The sequence below is a fragment of the Eurosta solidaginis genome, chromosome 1, assembly GCF_040869045.1.
Source record: "Eurosta solidaginis isolate ZX-2024a chromosome 1, ASM4086904v1, whole genome shotgun sequence".
NCBI classification, from domain to species: Eukaryota; Metazoa; Arthropoda; class Insecta; order Diptera; family Tephritidae; genus Eurosta; species Eurosta solidaginis.
This window is the reverse complement of record NC_090319.1, coordinates 52,857,111-52,875,224: the sequence shown is the minus strand read 5'-3', so window position 1 is coordinate 52,875,224 and position 18,114 is coordinate 52,857,111. Positions and strand designations below refer to the sequence as shown.

At 36.7% G+C, this 18,114-nt stretch overlaps 1 protein-coding gene across 3 annotated transcripts in view; it reads left to right on the top strand.

Moving 5' to 3' along the window:
* Positions 1–1,562: 1,562 nt before the first annotated feature.
* Positions 1,563–18,114, top strand: part of Hel89B (histone acetyltransferase 1) — a 68,805-nt gene continuing 52,253 nt past the window's right edge. Inside the window, exon 1 of one of the 3 annotated variants that reach the window (XM_067789706.1) lies at positions 1,563–1,698. The gene's annotated coding sequence lies outside the window, so the exon portion shown is untranslated. Of the gene's footprint in view, positions 1,711–1,736; positions 2,049–18,114 lie in introns of those variants that run through there. The other 2 variants (XM_067789713.1, XM_067789721.1) reach the window with 2 other exon arrangements.

The following is an 18,114-nucleotide window of genomic DNA, read 5'->3' as shown; positions in this document are numbered from 1 at the left end:
AAATGAAAGTAAATGAAGAGGGGCAATACAACTTTTATATTTTATACTACGAATATTCTTATGTTATTTAGCATTTGCGTGAATAAAGAAACTAATATTTCTCTATACATACTATAGTATACATATATAAAACCAGTGCGCGGTTGCATTTTATGAGAGTTGCCATAGTAAAATTTTATTAGCAGTTATTTGTATGCAATATTTTACTTTTGGCAACTCTGTTCGACCGTCATCGTGTCGTGATCACGGTCTTTAAAAAACGAGCAATGATCGGCTGATGGCAATGATGACATGATATGAAACTTCTCGCTCTCTGAGAGCGCGTGAAAATGTACATTTTTTATAACATTGACTATAGATGCCATCATCCTCAAAATCAAATTTGGGCATTTCGGAATAACTTTGGGGTATTTTACATGGTAAAGGTTTAATTTATGATTTTCACCGAAAACTTACTCAAGATTGTCAAATGGGATATCGAAAAACTCGAATTTTTTCAGGATCACAAATACAAAAAAAAGCTTATTTTACCCGTTAAAAATTTTTCCGTGACAACACGTGAAATTAAATTTTTTGATAGCTAAGATAAAATGTACTTATCTCTTTTCGTGCGTTAAAATAACAGCTCATTTAATTTTGTTATTTCTTGTACCTTTTTTACAAATTTTTGATCCGTTTATGTAGTTGAATACACTTGAAATGAAAAATAATGAAAACGCACCGATTTTCTTGGATTTTTTTTTGCGCGGTTTACCCAACTCTGATCTTCAAGACCCATTCTTGGAAACGAATGAAGTTTGTTTACAATCGAATGAACCAATGTTTACAATTGAATGAACTTTAAGACCCATTCCTGGAAACGAATTGAGAGAGAATGAATGTTTCGTATCATGTCATCATTGGCTGATGGTGGTCCGCAAACGCATTGCAAAGGTGTATTGTTAGAGTACTCCAGCATGAAGAAAATGGAACACGTAATCCAACAAGTTTTGCACGGTTGCTGTTCAAAAACAATTTGCTGCACAGAACCAAAGAGATTAGATATTATTTAAATATTCTATTCTCTTTTCCAAAACGTAAATTGTGATAATCCAAGCCATATTCCAACTGTAAAGTTAGTTTCACCAATAACATACTTGTGTCATCATTGATACTTGTGTTCAGATCTTCAAAATCTTCGTGCTGGTGTTACGCGAATGGATTAAAAGGTTTAACGTATAAACCATAGCGGAACGATACAAGGTGGCAGCATGGTGACATACCTACAAACATAAATAAAAATCGCATGTACTTTGTTTTTGTAAATTCGATGGACAAATGTCAAAGTCGTACTGCACCGGTAGTTGATGTATCAAATCATATAAAAAAAGTTTATAATCAGCTGTTCCATGCTGCCACCTTGTATCGTTCCGCAATGGTCTAAATATACCATAAATATGCCTTTTGTGCGGAATCTACAACCCTGTCATGACATTTAGCTTCTGAAAGCTGAGCACTGCGTCATTGCTGCGCTGCAATAAATCGCCCTTCAAATCAAGAAACGCTGACAGTATAAATTTGACCGCTGAGCGAGATGGCTTTCCCAGGAAAAATCAAAAAATTTAAAAAAATAAGTGATAAAGTGCAAGTGTTTAGTGAAAAGCCAAATGTAAAATTAAAGCGTTGAAAATTTAGTGCATAATTATTGTGTGAATAAAGGTAATGATTGTGGTAAGAATAAGTTGCAATAAAATGAATTTGTTTATCAGCAGCAATAGAAAAAAAGTAGGTGGAAATGATAGCGTGGACAGCACGAATTGGTGAAAAATCGAATGTGACTACGTTTTGTGACGTCCACTACGGCAGCGACGCAGGCAGAATATTGACCTGTTCTTGGGAAAGAAGTGCGGTGCGGCAGTGATCGTCGCAAAAGTGTAAAATTCGTTGGATTAGTTATGTTTAGAAAGATTTTTCAATAAAATTTTGAGTTCCTTGATTAGTTGATACTAAGCAGCGATAAAAGTTCCTTCGAAAGCAAAAGAATTCCACAGAAATGTGTGGTTGAAAAGGTGAGGAAATCATTTTTGCTAAAACTCTGCAGGCGAAAAAGAGCAGCCAGGCGTAGCTTCTTAAGAAGTGGCAGAGAGCTGCTCAGCTATACAAAAAGCAGAAGTGAGAGAAGGGCTAAGACATAGTGTACAAGTACAAGTGTGTTGACTTATCTGTCAAGCATTCTGACAGACACTCTCTGGATTCAGAATGACAGCGAATTCAAAATGGATACCATTACCGAGTGCGCCGAATGATTGAAAAATTGAAAAAGTCGATACGATTGGTAGTCAAAAATGTTGTCGTTGAGACCAAAAATGCGACTCTAGACCTGAGATTTCAATCAGGTGAGCGAGGCTGTTTGTGGTTTTGACGTTTATCGCTTAGTGAACACACTTGTATAGGTACACTATGGGCTAAGAGAAAAAGAAATCAGCTGCAACCACGGTTGCCACGCAATCCTTTCATTTGGGACCAAAATTTATAGAAAAAAGGACAAAATCTCAGAAATGGACCAAATTTCTGCATTCCTTAAGTGGTCTAAAAACAGTCGGCAATTCACAAATGTGTCGAATTCGTTGTAAAATCTTAAATTTCAGGTTGTGGTAAAGTACAATGTCACACAGCGTGTTCTTTTCTGAAATAAATTGGTGCCTAAGTAAATGGTAAAGCCTTAATAGAGTTAGGTAATAGTCTAGTTGAGGGGTCGACTGCTAATACGCTACCAAAAATATCGAGAGAGGTGTCAAAAGACGCGTATTAATCTCGAGAACAATAATCCGATGGCGGAAAAGGAAAATTTTATCTCTGTCCGGAGATATTTGCAGTTGAAGTTGGCGATTTCCATGTGGTTGTTGTTGTGTTAGTACCCCCCAAAAAAATTGTGCATCACCGTGGCGGTAGCCACGGTTATACGACACACCCGGACTTGGCATGGCGTAGCCCAGGGTTATTTTTTATAAGCGCGGCCGAAGGCCGCCAACGTAGAAAGGTGTTCTGCGCAAAAATACTATGGATCCGACCCCCGGTTTCGGAGGTACCCGCGGGTCTTTTTTCGGTTTTTCGTTAATATCTTTTGAACGCGTTAAAATTTTTATTTTCCGCCTTCGGATTATTAATACTGATGTCAAGACGCGTCGTTTGACACCTCTCTCGATATTTTTTGACGCGTATTAGCAGTCGACCCCTCAACTAGACTATTACCTAGAGTTACTCCTACCCCAGAAAATTTTCAACATTTATAGTGCATGCAAAGAACATAAATAGCCCAAATAAATAAATTGCCTAAAAATATGTGAAGTTACGAAAATAAATTGTCACTATCTGCTGTTGTTGTTGTTCAGAGTTGCACTGCCACACCGACATTTTATGCAGGGTAAAAGTGTAACGCTTTTGCGTTGCAAGCAGGCAACAATTTTCACAAAAGAGCGAAATACCTCGTAAAGGCGTTACCTGCTTTTAGAACAGAACAAAATATATTTAGAACCCTTGCGCGGCGTACAAAAAGCGTAACAATTTTGGCAGAAAAGAAAACGCTATTAAATTTTAACAAAACGCCTTATATAAATATACATACATATGTTTTAACGAAAAACCTTAGATGAAACCCCGTTCTCAAGCCAAACTAATACAGGGTTTTGACAAGTTTATCATACAGTGATGGTAGCATTATAATGTTTTAGTAAAGTAATAATAAAATCGTTTTTAAATACCAATACCGCCCCTGAAGAAGATAAGGATACTTATCGAAACGTTGGGCTAAATGGTGGAATAAATCGTATTTTATTTGCACTTGACCCTAATAGATCAATAAAGCTGAAAAACTACACATAATATAGTCAAACTCATCGGAAATTACCATTTAATACAGTATTATTTACATACAAATCTTATTTTTAAACTAAATTTCTCCAGAGCTGGGATGAATGAATTTTATCATAAAAATCAGTTCTAAAATTAAAAAAAAATTTTAATGATAAGCAAATTTAATTCTTTACTCCTCCGTTTACCAATTCACCCTCACACTTCAATTTTCCCATCTATGGACTCGATTCCGTTAATGCGAGTGAAATGTACGCTTTTTATACCTTTCATGAAAATGAAATGGTATATTAATTTCGTCACGAAACCCAAAATTGTAAGTCCTTAAAGGAAAATAGATAGACCCACCATTAAGTATACCGAAATAATCAGAATGAAGAGCTGAGTTGATTTAGCCATGTCCGTCCGTCCGTCTGTCTGTTTGTATGCAAACTAGTCCCTCAATTTTTGAGATATCTTGATAAAATTTGGTGAGCGGGTGTATTTGGGTGTCCGATTAGACATTTGTCGGAACCGGCCTGATCGGACCACTATAGCATATATCCTTCATACAACCGATTTTTCAGAAAAAGAGGCTTTTTGTCATATCTTCCTCAATTTAACAAATTGAAGCTTCAAACTTCACCATATACTTTCGTATATTGCACATATTGTTGTCTGCAAAATTTGATGAGATCGGTCTTATATATAGTATATATCCTCCACAACCGATTGTTCAGATAAGAAACTTTTCGAAATTACTGCCCTATTTTAAGAGCTAGAGGCTTCAAATTTCACCGAATGCTTACGTATGTAGCATATATTGTTGTCTGAAAAAATCATAAAGATCGGTGGTATATATAGTATATATATGGTGGTATATATAGTATATATATGGTGGTAGATATAGTATATATATGGTGGTATATATAGTATATATATGGTGGTATATATAGTATATATATGGTGTTATATATGGTATATATATGGTGGTATATATAGTATATATATGGTGGTATATATAGTATATTTTACATAGGGGCTGGTACAGGGAGGATTGGAAACACGTTCTTTCCAACCGTCCGATAAGAGTGGCTTATTCTGCTGAGCTGCTGGCTTTTGGGTTGACCGGAATCAAATGCATTCCGACAGCATAAATAATAAAACTGGGTAATCATACGTCTTGGAGTAGGGCAGGATTGAGAACACGTCCTTCCAACCTCCCAATGATATGACTCCAAGACTCGCCCGTTGGGACCACCAGTTCCCGTGCTGATCGGAATCTTATGCATTCCGACACCCCAAACGCTAGAAATCCTATTATTATTAAAATGTATTTAAAAATTTGTAATAATCTAAGTTTTAGGCTTAAAACGCCGTAATAATAAATAAATAATAATAATAATATATGGTGGTATATATAGTATATATATATAGAATATATATATAGTGTATATATATAGTATATATACATATATTTTCGCAATTTCTGCCCCATTTTAACAGCTAGAAGCTTCAAATTTCACCGGTATAGTCACCCGTTGCTCTAGCTTGTGAGTGCAACCGGTATTTTAGTTTATTCACTTCTTGGTCATACCATTTATTTCTTAACTTAACCGTACTGTTTTTTTCAAACGTTAGTACTCCCATACAATCTAGTAAACCAGTATTTATATAGTTGACCATGTCGTTGACATTCATGCTTCTTATTAAACTGAGATCGCAATTCCTCAGTAGAGTGGTCAAGGCAGAATAATTCTCCCAGGATGTTGATGAAATGACTCTTCGTAACGGGTTTGAATTACTTTTATAGCAAATGAAATAGTTTCGTGATCGGATATTCTGTGGTCTTCAAGATTTACACGACAGTATATCAGCGTTTGCATATAATAAATCTATTTTTGTTTGAGAAGTTTCCGCGACTCTTGTATTGAAATAAATTTTTTGTTTCATTGCGCTACGTGCACAAATTTCATTCAGTTTGTAGCTACTCGAAGAGTTAATATTTAAGTTTATATTGAAATCTCCAACTAGAAGGGAATTCGTACCTGATTCAAATACTTCTGATAAAATACTCTCTACGTGATTTAAAAATTCACTGTCACTAGAACTTGGCGAATGGTACACCACACCTATTTGCCACTTAATGTCCACTTGCTTTAATTTAGTATAGCACACCATACATTTCTATCAATTGATCGATTAAACTTGACTTTGTACTTGATTTCCTTTTTCAGTAATAAAACGACCCCTCCCGTAGGTCTACTATGAGAGTCGCAGCGAATTAATGTATACGGTGCAATATTAATTTCAGAATCAAGAATATCTGAAGTTATACGTATTTCTGAGCATAAAACAATGTCCGGATCCACTTCTTCTATAATTTTTTCGAGCTCTGCTTTATTTGCTAACAAACTACAAATATTCAAGTAGACACATTTCAAATCAAAAACATTTATTACTGGGCTTGTACGTCTTGGTTGCTAAAATCCAACTCGTTGTTTTTCCAGTTTAAGCTTCCTTTGATAAACTGGGCAGTCATGGCTCATTATGTTATGGTCTATATGGAGCTTAAAACCTACCTGATTATTGGCATCTACGCAATTACCACATTTATTAATGGGCATGCTCTCCTTGCAGTTTTCTGCCCCATGTTCTCCCAGACATTTACTACATCTCTGTTTCAGAGTGCAATTTGCAGCTATGTGGTTAAACCCTAAACATTTGTAGCACATTTTTACTGTTTGACCGTCATAAACTGGGCAGCGATCCCATCCAACATTAATTTTCTTATGTCTCAGGATGGCCTCATAATATTTATGCTCTATTTCTATAACTGCATTAATATCTTGTCCTCTATTTTCTTTTTTAGCGCGTTTAATTGTAATACATTTCATTTTAGCTTCCCTCAGTGTATCATTCTGCGCAAGAATCCGGCTAACTATTTCGCTCTCGGTATGCTTTGCACTAATATTAGCTACCACAACTCTAGGAAAATACACTTTTGGCTCAGCCATATTATACACATTTTTATCAAACTTTTCTGTTAGCGTATCTCTAATTTTGTCCTTGTCGCCTGCTGTATTAGCGCTTATAATTATTGTGCCATTATTTTTGTTTTGTACCCTTCCTATATTTAAATGGGATGGATCTATTTTCTTTAAATCCGTTTTTGTTTTCTCAATGCCTGGAACCCATACCAGATGCAAAGTAAACTGTTAAGCCATCACGTTAAGTGATCCGCGACAGCCTACTACATTTTCAGAATTAGTTGTGACAGAGTCAAGGGCTTTCAGCGCTGCTTGACTGTCTGAGAAAATATAAATGTGCCTCTGAGAGATTACCTTCTGCCTTAGGCAGTCCACAGCGTCTTGTATGGTAAGCAGAATCTGTCTAAAATACATACATAGATTTTTTTTCGATTATCACAAAACAAATTGCTTTTAGAGTATCTTCATTAGTTGCCTTTCACGACATGGCTTTTGCATGGGTAAGTCCACGGTGTCCAACTTGCTTGAGTTTACAACCTTTGTATCCAATAGTTTTAAGACAAATTGTGAAGTTGATGTTATTTATACTGATTTTAGTAAGGCATTTGATAAAGTTTCTCATTCCATACTTTTATTCAAACTTGATCGGTTAGTATTACCTCCATTGTTCCTATCTTGTGTTTCTTCTTATTTGAAGGAAAGAAAAGAAACAGTTTTATTTAATAATTGCTGGTCTCTGTTGATAAACGTATCTTCTGGTGCTCCACAAGGTAGCCACCTTGGTTCAGTTTTGTTCCTGTTGTTCATTAATGACCTTCCAAGTGTTTTGAAGCGCTGTAAGCCCTTGATATACGCTGATGATGTTAAATTTGTAATGCCCATCTGCTTACCCGTTGTTTGGTGTAATGAAAATGCCTTGTCACTAAACCTACCTAAGTGTAAGTTCATGTGTTTTACAAGAAAGTCCTTCCAATCCCATGGTTATGCTATTGACGATTATGCAATCAAGCAAGTCACTAACTTTATTGATTAGACGTTACAGTGGACCCAAAACTGGATTTTAATTTCATATTGAATCTTGCGTGAATAGGGCTAAAAGTACTTTGGCTTTCGGTAAACGTTGGTCTACAGAATTCAATGACCCATACGTTACAAAAACTTTTTTTTATCATTGGTGTGGCCTATTTTGGAATACGCTTCAATAGTTTGGAATCTATCTAGAATCGGTCTAGAAAAAATTTTTGCTTTAAAACACTTACCATGGGATCCTTCAAAAAATCTTCCCCCCTACTGCAACCGGTTAAAACTACTACAGTTACTCACTTTACAAAGCCGCAAAGAGATGCTTGGCGTCCTATTTATTGCAAAACTAATAAGCGGATCGATAAATAGTCCATTATTGCTTGGTGAAATCAAGTTTAATGTTCCAATTAGGCCATCTAGAAACTTGGAAACTTGTTTGCAAAAGTGATTTGATCATTATTTTTATAGGTATGTACTTAAATTTATTCTGTATAAATTTTGTCTACTATTAATTTGCTCTATTGTTGTCAATTCCATAAGTTCACGTCTGCCCCCTACTAAGTAAATATCTCCTTCATGAGTACTTTCTGCGAGGTCTTTTTGAAGAATTCATTTATAACATTTTAACTTCTGCTTACTTCTAAGTTTTGAATTTGAAATTGTCAAGCGTTTAATTAAATACTGTTTAAATATTATTTTCAAATTGATGACTGCATATGTTGTTTATATCGCACATTTATGGCCCGTAGTCATAGTCGAAATAAAAAACTTTTATTGGTTTAAACATGGTTCTAAATTAAATATCATTTCAAGTCTGTTATGTTCTACTTAAACACTATTTTATCTCTAAAAAAAGTATTTTAAATTTAAAATTACAAGAGCGCGATTTAAATTTTTTAAAATAGATTTTAAGTTGGTGGTCTGTGGTCAAAAGTTGCGAGAAATTAAACAATTTGCTACTCAAACGCGATGAACTTAAATGGAAGTGAAATAAAAAAAAAATAAAAAAATTTAAGATAAACGGTTTTATTGAAAACAATACTTACATGAAGTAATAATAATACTAAAAGCTAGAAAATAATTAGGTATGTCCTAGGTACTAGTCATCACACTCCTCATCAATCTAGGGCGTTTATCAGACAAATAAAAGCGTTGGACGCCTGAAATTTCTAAAAATGTGAGGCGTAGCATAACCTGATTAGGGTTCAGTTGGTCTTATATATGACTATCAATTGAAAGTTGACGCGTCCAACGCTTTTATTTAATTGTCTGATCAACGCCCTAGATTGATGAGGAGTGTGATGACTAGTACCTAGGACCTACCTAATTATTTTCTAGCGTTTAGTATTATTATTTGGCGGCCACCTTGGTGTGATGGTAGCGTGCTCCGCCTATCACACCGTATGCCCTGGGTTCAACTCCCGGGCAAAGCAACATCAGAATTTTAGAAATAAGATTTTTCAATTAAAAGAAAATTTTTCTAAGCGGGGTCGCCCCTCGGCAGTGTCTGGCAAGCGCTCCGATTGTATTTCTGCCATGAAAAACTCTCAGTGAAAACTCATCTGCCTTGCAGATGCCGTTCGGAGTCGGCATAAAACATGTAGGTCCCGTCCGGCCAATTTGTAGGGAAAAATCAAGAGGAGCACGACGCAAATTGGAAGAGAAGCTCGGCCTTAGATCTCTTCGGAGGTTATCGCGCCTTACATTTATTTATTTATATTTATTTTTAGTATTATTATTACTTCATGTAAGTATTGTTTTCAATAAAACCGTTTAACTAAAAAATTTTTTTTAATTATTTTATTTTCAAGTTTTTAGTCTTTATTTAATTGCCTATTATTTCTCATTCTATTTAGTTCATTTAGTGACTCATTATTACAAGGACTGACAATTTGTTACAACCTCAGTGCTCAATACATAATCCTTCCAAAGACTTTACTCGACTCTGCGCCACGTATGCTTGTCCCTCCACCAACTCCAAAATATTTTGATGTCACTTCTACCGGACTGTATGTAATATTTGTTCCAAATATAAGCCTAATCGGAAATCATAGGTCGCTTTCTCTTCATGTATGTATTATGTGTTCCAAATATGGACCAAATCGGACCACAAATACGATTTTTTTGAATATCACGATCTGTGCGCCACTTAGCGGCGCTTTTTTCATAGGTCGCTTTCTATTCTTGTATGTATTATGTGTTCAAAATATTAGCCAAATCGGACCACAAATACGATTTTTGTGAATATCTCGATCCTTGAGTCACCTAGCGGCGATTTTATTTCTTATTGCATTGTCATCGGGTTCTGAACTATATTCCAAGTTTCAACCTTGTAGCTTATCGCGAAGTTACTTAAATTTCAATTACAAAATTCGTGCCATATCCAGCCATCCAACCAGCCAACCAGCCATCCAACCAGCCAACCAGCAGTCTGTCAAGTCAACCTAAATAAAACCGTTTAAAAAGGCTTCCCGACAAGAAAATATACGTCCGGAACTAATATATCTAGTGATAATATAATATAATATAATGCGTATTATTATATTGTGACGAAAATTACACAATTTTAAAATGTGCGATGGTTACTTGGCTCCACATATGCGAAATCTTTAATTAAGACTATTCCGCATTCATAGATATTTGTGAGTTTTGATATTTTAGTATCTTTTCAGGAGAAAGTAGCATCCTATACTGATTTGGGCATTCAATTTAGAAATAAATATGCAATGGAAGGAATTATTTACCACAGGCGTTGATTTTTAATACATGTAAAAAAATTTCGGGAGAGGTGTCAAATGACGCGTTTTAATTTCGGTAGCAATAATCCGAAGGCGGCAAAGTAATACTTTTACTCTGTCAAGATATTTTTGAAAAAATTGTATTTTGTTTTTGGAATAGTAAGTAGAAAATTTTTCACACAACCTGCGATAGCTGCGCAGATAGATCCATTTCGAAGGCTGCTAAGCCTTCATCATCAGTACGCCTTAGGCACGCTGCAATCAAAACAAAAACAATTTTTGAAAAAAAAAAGATATCGTTGTACACAGAAAATAATTAACTAAAAAGGCGTTTTGCGCTGATACAGTTTTCACCAGTTTAGCAGCCGTTTGAGGGTAATTATTCGGTTTTTGTGAATATCTATTGTAACGAATTTACTACAAATCCTCTTATTTGCCCTTTTGCTAAGTTCGTATCACTAAACTGTTGAATAAATAACTCCAATATTGAATAATGGAAAAATGGCCTTTATTAAAGTACTTCACAATAACACTTATACTTTGCAACTAGCTGGCTTAATAACCAAACTGACTGATGAAACTGATCTATTGCCCGACAGATAGCGTGCTTAACTGAAAAACTGCCCATAGCGCCTCTACCGCTGATTCTTTTATACTCTGTGATTTCCTCGTGGCATCTTCTAGGCGCTTCCAGAATTTTACTTAGTCTTCTATATATATAAAAAGAAGTGTACATTTTGATTGTCACTCCATAACTCGAGAACGGCTCGATAGATTGCCATGAAATTTTTAGGAAAGATACAGGAAGGAGAGATGATGGTTAGTTGATTTTGAAATCCCAAATCGGTTTAGCCATATATATATATATAAATCAAATTCTCTGTGTGTGTGTGTTCACTATGGAAACGTATTTCCCACGCATCAATCATCACCAAGTTTTGGTTATGGGTTCCTTCGATCAAGGGGAAGGTTTTAGGCTAAAAATAATTTCGATATATAAAAGGGGCGTGGCACCTCCCATACAAATAAAATCTTTGGTACTGCATACCTTTGAAGGTATACATGCCAGAACATTGAAATTCAGTAAGGAGTTATATGAGGTCAATCCCTAACACCACCAAGAAAAGGCGGAATTGGGAAAAAGGGGGAGGGGAACCTCCCATTCAAATGGAATCTTTGGTCCTGCATAACTTTGAAGGTATACATGCCAGAACATTGAAATTCAGTAAGGAGTTATATGAGGTCAATCCCTAACACCACCAAGAAAAGGCGGAATTGGGAAAAAGGGGGCGTGGAACCTCCCATTCAAATGGAATCTTTGGTACTGCATAACTTTGAAGGTATACATGCCAGAACATTGAAATTCAGTAAGGAGTTATATGAGGTCAATCTCTAACACCACCAAGAAAATGCGGAATTGGGAAAAAGGGGCGTGGAACCTCCCATTCAAATGGAATCTTTGGTACTGCATAACTTTGAAGGTATACATGCCGGAACATTGAAATTCAGTAAGGAGTTATTTGAGGTCAATCCTTAACACCACTAAGAAAATATGGAATTAGGAAAAAGGGGCGCGACACCTCCCATACAAATGGAATATATTATACTGCATATATATGGACGTCGTAATGGTAGGATAATTAAAATTGGTAAGGAGATATGTGACGTTAAGTCCTAAAACCTCCAGTAAAATGTGGAAGGGGGAAAAACTATGGCTGCCGTACAAACTTAAGTTATTTTAACACCTAAAGTTTGACTGCATTGTTGAGTTTAGCTGTTATGCCTTTTGGACGTTTAGTAATCTGCCGCTGTTAAAAAAATTGTTTAGCTTCAATCTGTCTACATCTTCTATAAAAATCAAATTCTATGTGTGTGTTCCCTAATTTAAATGTTTTTGGTTTTTGGCTATGCGAAAGAACTATCTTAGCTCCCAAAAATGATCATGTTAACAAAATCAATGATCGCTTTCAAAATAAACTTCCTGGTGAAGTGACGAAATATAAATCGATCGACACAGTTACAGATGAAGATAAAATTGTGAATTATCCGAATGCATTTTTATACTCCTTAGAACCAAAAGGAATGCCTGCGCATATATCAACTTTGAAAATTGGCTCACCAGTCATGCTTCTTCGGAATGTAATCAAAGCAACAATCATCAGCGGTAAAAGCAATACAATAATACAAAATAAGATACAACAAGATACAAGAACAAAATGTTTTAACAGAAAATTTCACCAGATATGCGTACAAAATTCAATTCAATTTACAGAACAATAAATTTAATTATCAACAAACAAAACAGAAAAAATAACGCAACATCCATTCGATCTCGGGCGCTACAACGTGCGCCTGGTAAAGCTAGTTAGTTATAAATTTCTCAGCTACAACTACAGATGTATAATTTTTATAGCTTCTCTCATACCCCATGCGCTTGTATGTGTGAGCGACACTTCCAGAATCACAATTGCATACCTTTGGGAGCATTTCAGATAAGATATCTGCATGTGCTTGTGCGTTGCTCTCAGCTGCGTGTACCTACATATGTGTAGACATAATGATCTATGGATGTGCATGCAAGGCGCTGCTTAGCATCGGCTTAGAGATAGCAGCACCCCTTAGTTTTGCTAATATCCGTAACACTATTAATAAAAGAATAATTTCTTATTTCCGACTTCTAATTATTGAATTACATTACAGAATTCTTCAATTCAATTTTTCTGGCATTTCCTTTTGTGTCTTCAATTCCCCCTTACATTTGCCAATTCCTCTTAAAAGAAAGCGTGAAATAAAACACGGAATACAACAAGAATTAGCAACGAAAATTTTAAGAACTGCTTGGTACGGGCGCTGTTGTATTACTTTCCTCCTTTATCACCCTCTTAATCTATGTCATGATCGACTTGAGTTCAATGATTTTCTAATGTAAAAGGGACTTACACTTAGCAGGTCCATGTACAATGGTTCAACATTCTAGGTAACTTCTTCCCTATGGAAAACTGTACTAAACTCCCTTTATTTATGCTGACTTTGCGAAGACAAACCTAAATTTGATTTAACGTGATTATCATTGAATGTCCTGCATACTTATTAGTATCGAGGTTAGACATATCCCTATTCGGTTTCGGGTCTACTAAATTAAACAGCTTTAACGGTTAGGGCTACCTAACAGTTAAGGTTTCCATCATTTTGGCCGTCACGGCTGTCTTAATGCAAACAACTTTTCTTTACAATATTGTTACGAATGTTAGCAACACTAAGGGGTACTGCCATCTCTATGCCGATGCTAAGCAGTGACGTGAATGCACATCAATAATTTAATCATTTTGTCTACACCTATGTACGTACACGCAGCGGAGTAGAGATGCACAAACACATGCAGATATCTTATCTGAGATGCTCCTAAAGGTATGCAATTGTGATTGTGGAAGTGTCGCTCACACATACAAGCGCATGGGGTATGAGAGAAGCTATAAAAATTATACATCTGTAGTTGTAGCTGAGAAATTTATAACTAAATAGTAAGTTCTGGAATTAGAAAAGCCTAGAAATATGCAATGAGGAGGTCGGACAGTATAAAAGGGCGACAACAGTGGAGGCGAGAAATCAGTTTCATTTGAGCTATCAATCAGTTTGGTTATTAAGCAAGCTATTCGTTGCAAAGTATACGTGTTATTGTGAAGTACTTTAATAAAGGCCATTTTTCCATTATTCAATATTGGAGTTATTTATTCAACAGTTTAGCGATACGAACGTTGGCAGATTGCAAATAAGGGGAATTGCAGTAAAATCGTTACAATTGGTGTCAGAAGAGGAATTGTTGAATAAATTTCGAAGACTTCGAATACAACTTGGACATGCCAAAGTTAAGTGAATTGAAGATCCAGCAACTGAAGAAGGAGTTGGAGAGCCGTAGATTGAATACAACCGGCATTAAACTAGAACTTCAGGAACGACTACGATAGGCAATGGAATTAGAAGGAATTGACGTGGAAGAGTATGACTTTCATCTTGATGGCGAGGAAACAACAAAAATGGAAGAGACAACTACGCAGACAGTTACGAGCACAGACTTGAACATGATTTTGGCTGCAATATCTGCTCAAACATCGACAGTGGCTTCTCAACTGGAATCGCAAGAGACACGTTTAACATCCAAGATGGAAGCACAGGAGGCACGTATTTTATACTAGGTACAAACACACGCCATATTGGCAATTTATACCATTTGGCCAATTTATTACGCAATTTATCATATAATAAATTGTAATAACAAATTGCCAATTTAAAAAAAATTGCGTAATAAATTGTTTCAAACTGTAAATACAACCTTGTAAAGTGTGTTTATTGAGTAGATTTAAACGTCAGCTGCGCATGGCTCAACTATATGGTTGGCTCATCTCATCAGCTGATATTATTTTTTTCATTTCACTGGAGTAGGAATTGTCAAATGAGGATGGCAAACTCAAAATGAAACCAAAACATTGAACACATTATCTTACAACACATACAAATTTTAAAGTTTTATGTTTTCATTTCATTCCATTCACCTAATTCCAACACGCACATTTTGACATTCTGAACACAGGTATGTTGTTGCTGTAGAGATGAGCCAACTGGCCATCAAATTACTATTGTGTAAGCTAAATTTAGTTGTATGAACACCACTCAATTTGAATTGATATTGCCTCAATTTATTTTTCTGTTTGAACATAGCATTAGAAATGTCATCGCAAATGTCATCGCAAATGTCATCTCAACTGGAATCGCAAAAGACAGATATAGCATCTCAACTGGCATCTCAACTGGAAGAACAAAAGATAAGTATAGCATCCCAACTGGAATCACAGAAGACATATATGGCTGAGTAGTTGAAAGCACAAGAATCTCGCATATCTTCGCAACTGTCAGAACAGAAGCAAGGGTATCATCAAAACTGGAAGCGCAGGATGCAAAAATCGCTCAATTTCAGGCAGAAGTCGATGATTTGAAAGGTTGTATGGAGCAGTTACAACTAAATCGCCCAGCTGTTTCAGCAAGCAATCCGAAGGTAAAGACACCATCCTTTGACGGTTCTGTTCCTTTCCAGGTCTTTAAGCTACAATTTGAGAAGACCGCAACAGTGAACAACTGGAATGCTGAAGATAAAGCTGCTGCACTCTTCTTGGCACTGAAAGGGCCTGCAGCGGAAATCTTACAGACGATTCCAGAGTACGAACGGAACAGTTATGACGCATTTATGGCTGCTGTAGAACGACGGTACGGAAGCGAGCATAGAAAACAGATATTCCAAATTGAGTTGCAAAACCGTCACCAAAGAGCGAATGAGACTTTGCAGGAGTTTGCGTCGGATGTTGAAAGGCTGGCACATTTAGCGAATGCGGACGCACCCGTGGAATACACTGAAAGGGTAAAGATTCAGAGTTTTATAAATGGCATATGGGACGTCGAAACGAAGCGAGCCACATACGCAAACCCAAAGCCAACATTCGCTGAAACGGTGTCACATGCTCTGATTCAGGAAACAGTGTCGCTTCTGTGTAAGCCAGTTTTCAAAGCTCGCCGTGTGGAAGTAGAAAGGCCAGAGTGGGTAGACGCAATATTGGGGGCGCTGAAAGGATCGCAAAAGCGGAGTGAAAAAGTTATCAAATGCTTCAAATGCGGGAAGCCCGGTCACATTGCACGTCATTGCGATCTTGATCCTAGTGGTTTCAACAGCATCCGTGGTCTTAATAACAAAGCTGGAGGGGATGAAGAGCGAGTAAGATGTAGAGATTGAGAGCTAGTTCCAGCTATTGAATGTCCTGTGATATCTGTGTCGCAAATTGGTAGAAAATCGAGCAGTCTTACCCTCAGAGGGAATGTGGATGGCAAAGAACGTGTACTGACTGTATATACGGGCGCATCTCATTCCTTAATTCGATCTGACTTGGTCAACAGGAGAGTAAAAACGTTACCTGGAGCAAGGTTGCGTACGGTCACTGGCGAGTATAACCAAGTCCACGGAGAAGTGGTATGTGAAGTCTTGATTGGAAAGGTCACAGTTCTACACAAATTCGTTGTGGCGGAGATCGTTGATGAAGTCATATTGGGAGTGGACTTCTTGGTTGACCATGACATCAAGATCGATACGCAGCGATGGGTGATGCGTTATAAGAACCAGGATATACTACTTAACTTCAGTTTGCAGAAAGGGTTCAGTAGTAATCGAGTACTGGTGGGAAAGACTCGACAAAGACCACGAAAGCAAAGGCAAAGGTTGATAGATCGAATGGGCCAAATAAAGCAAAATCAAAAGTACCTGCGAGAGAAATACTGGTATTGACAAAACCTAATGGACGCACAAAATCGAAGCAACGAATTTCCCAGAAAGAATGCGAGGGTAGTTTCAAGCCAGAGTGCACTACTGTTGTGAAACGTGGGAGCGATACTGATTATGCGAAGCCAATCCGTCAAGCGCAAGCTCTACGAAGTAGATCATTGGCCCAGCAACAGAGTGTGAGGAAACGATCCAGGATAATGAGTAGTAAGATGAAACACAGGTACGACAAGGAAAATAATTCGGAAGGTTTCCGAGAGGGAGATTTGGTACTGCCATACAACCCTCACCGGCGGAAAGGTGTTCCATCCAAGATTCGGTGCAGTTGGGAAGGCCCGTACAAAGTTGTGAAGAAGATCAGTGATGCCATCTACCGCATACAAACCACTGGGAAACCACGGAGTAGAAGAGTGGTACATTTGGAGATGCTAGCGGCGTTTAGATTGGGAGATTTGTCTGATCGGGACGATTAGACTTAGGTGGGGGCAGTGTTACGAATGTTAGCAACACTAAGGGCTACTGCCATCTCTATGCCGATGCTAAGCAGTGACGGGAATGCACATCAATAATTTAATCATTGTGTCTACACCTATGTACGTACACGCAGCGGAGAAGAGATGCACAAACACATGCAGATATCTTATCTGATATGCTCCTAAAGGTATGCAATTGTGATTGTGGAAGTGTCGCTCACACATACAAGCGCCTGGGGTATGAGAGAAGCTATAAAAATTAAACATTTGTAGTTGTAGCTGAGAATCAATCAGTTTAGTTATTAAACAAACTATTCGTTGCAAAGTATTATAAGTGTTATTGTGAAGTACTTTAATAAAGGCCATTTTTCCATTATTCAATATTGGAGTTATTTATTCAACAGTTTAGCGATACGAGCGTTGGCAGAAGATTGCAAATAAGGGGAAATGCAGTAAAATCGTTACAATATTCTTTAAACTATATAAACTATTCAACATGAATACGAGTGTATGAGTGAATCGCCTTGTTGCTTCCTTTGTTTTCAGGAGCCCAAATCCGCTTTAACTACCTGTTCGTTTATGTTGCAAGATTTAAATAATTTTTTAAGAATTAAGTAAATTTTCTTTAAATAAGTTTGTTCATGTTCAATTAATAAATTGTGCACTCAATTTTAAATTGACGGCTGATAAAAAACAGCGAATTTTTACAAAACGTTTGCTAATAACTTTTAAATAGAATTGAA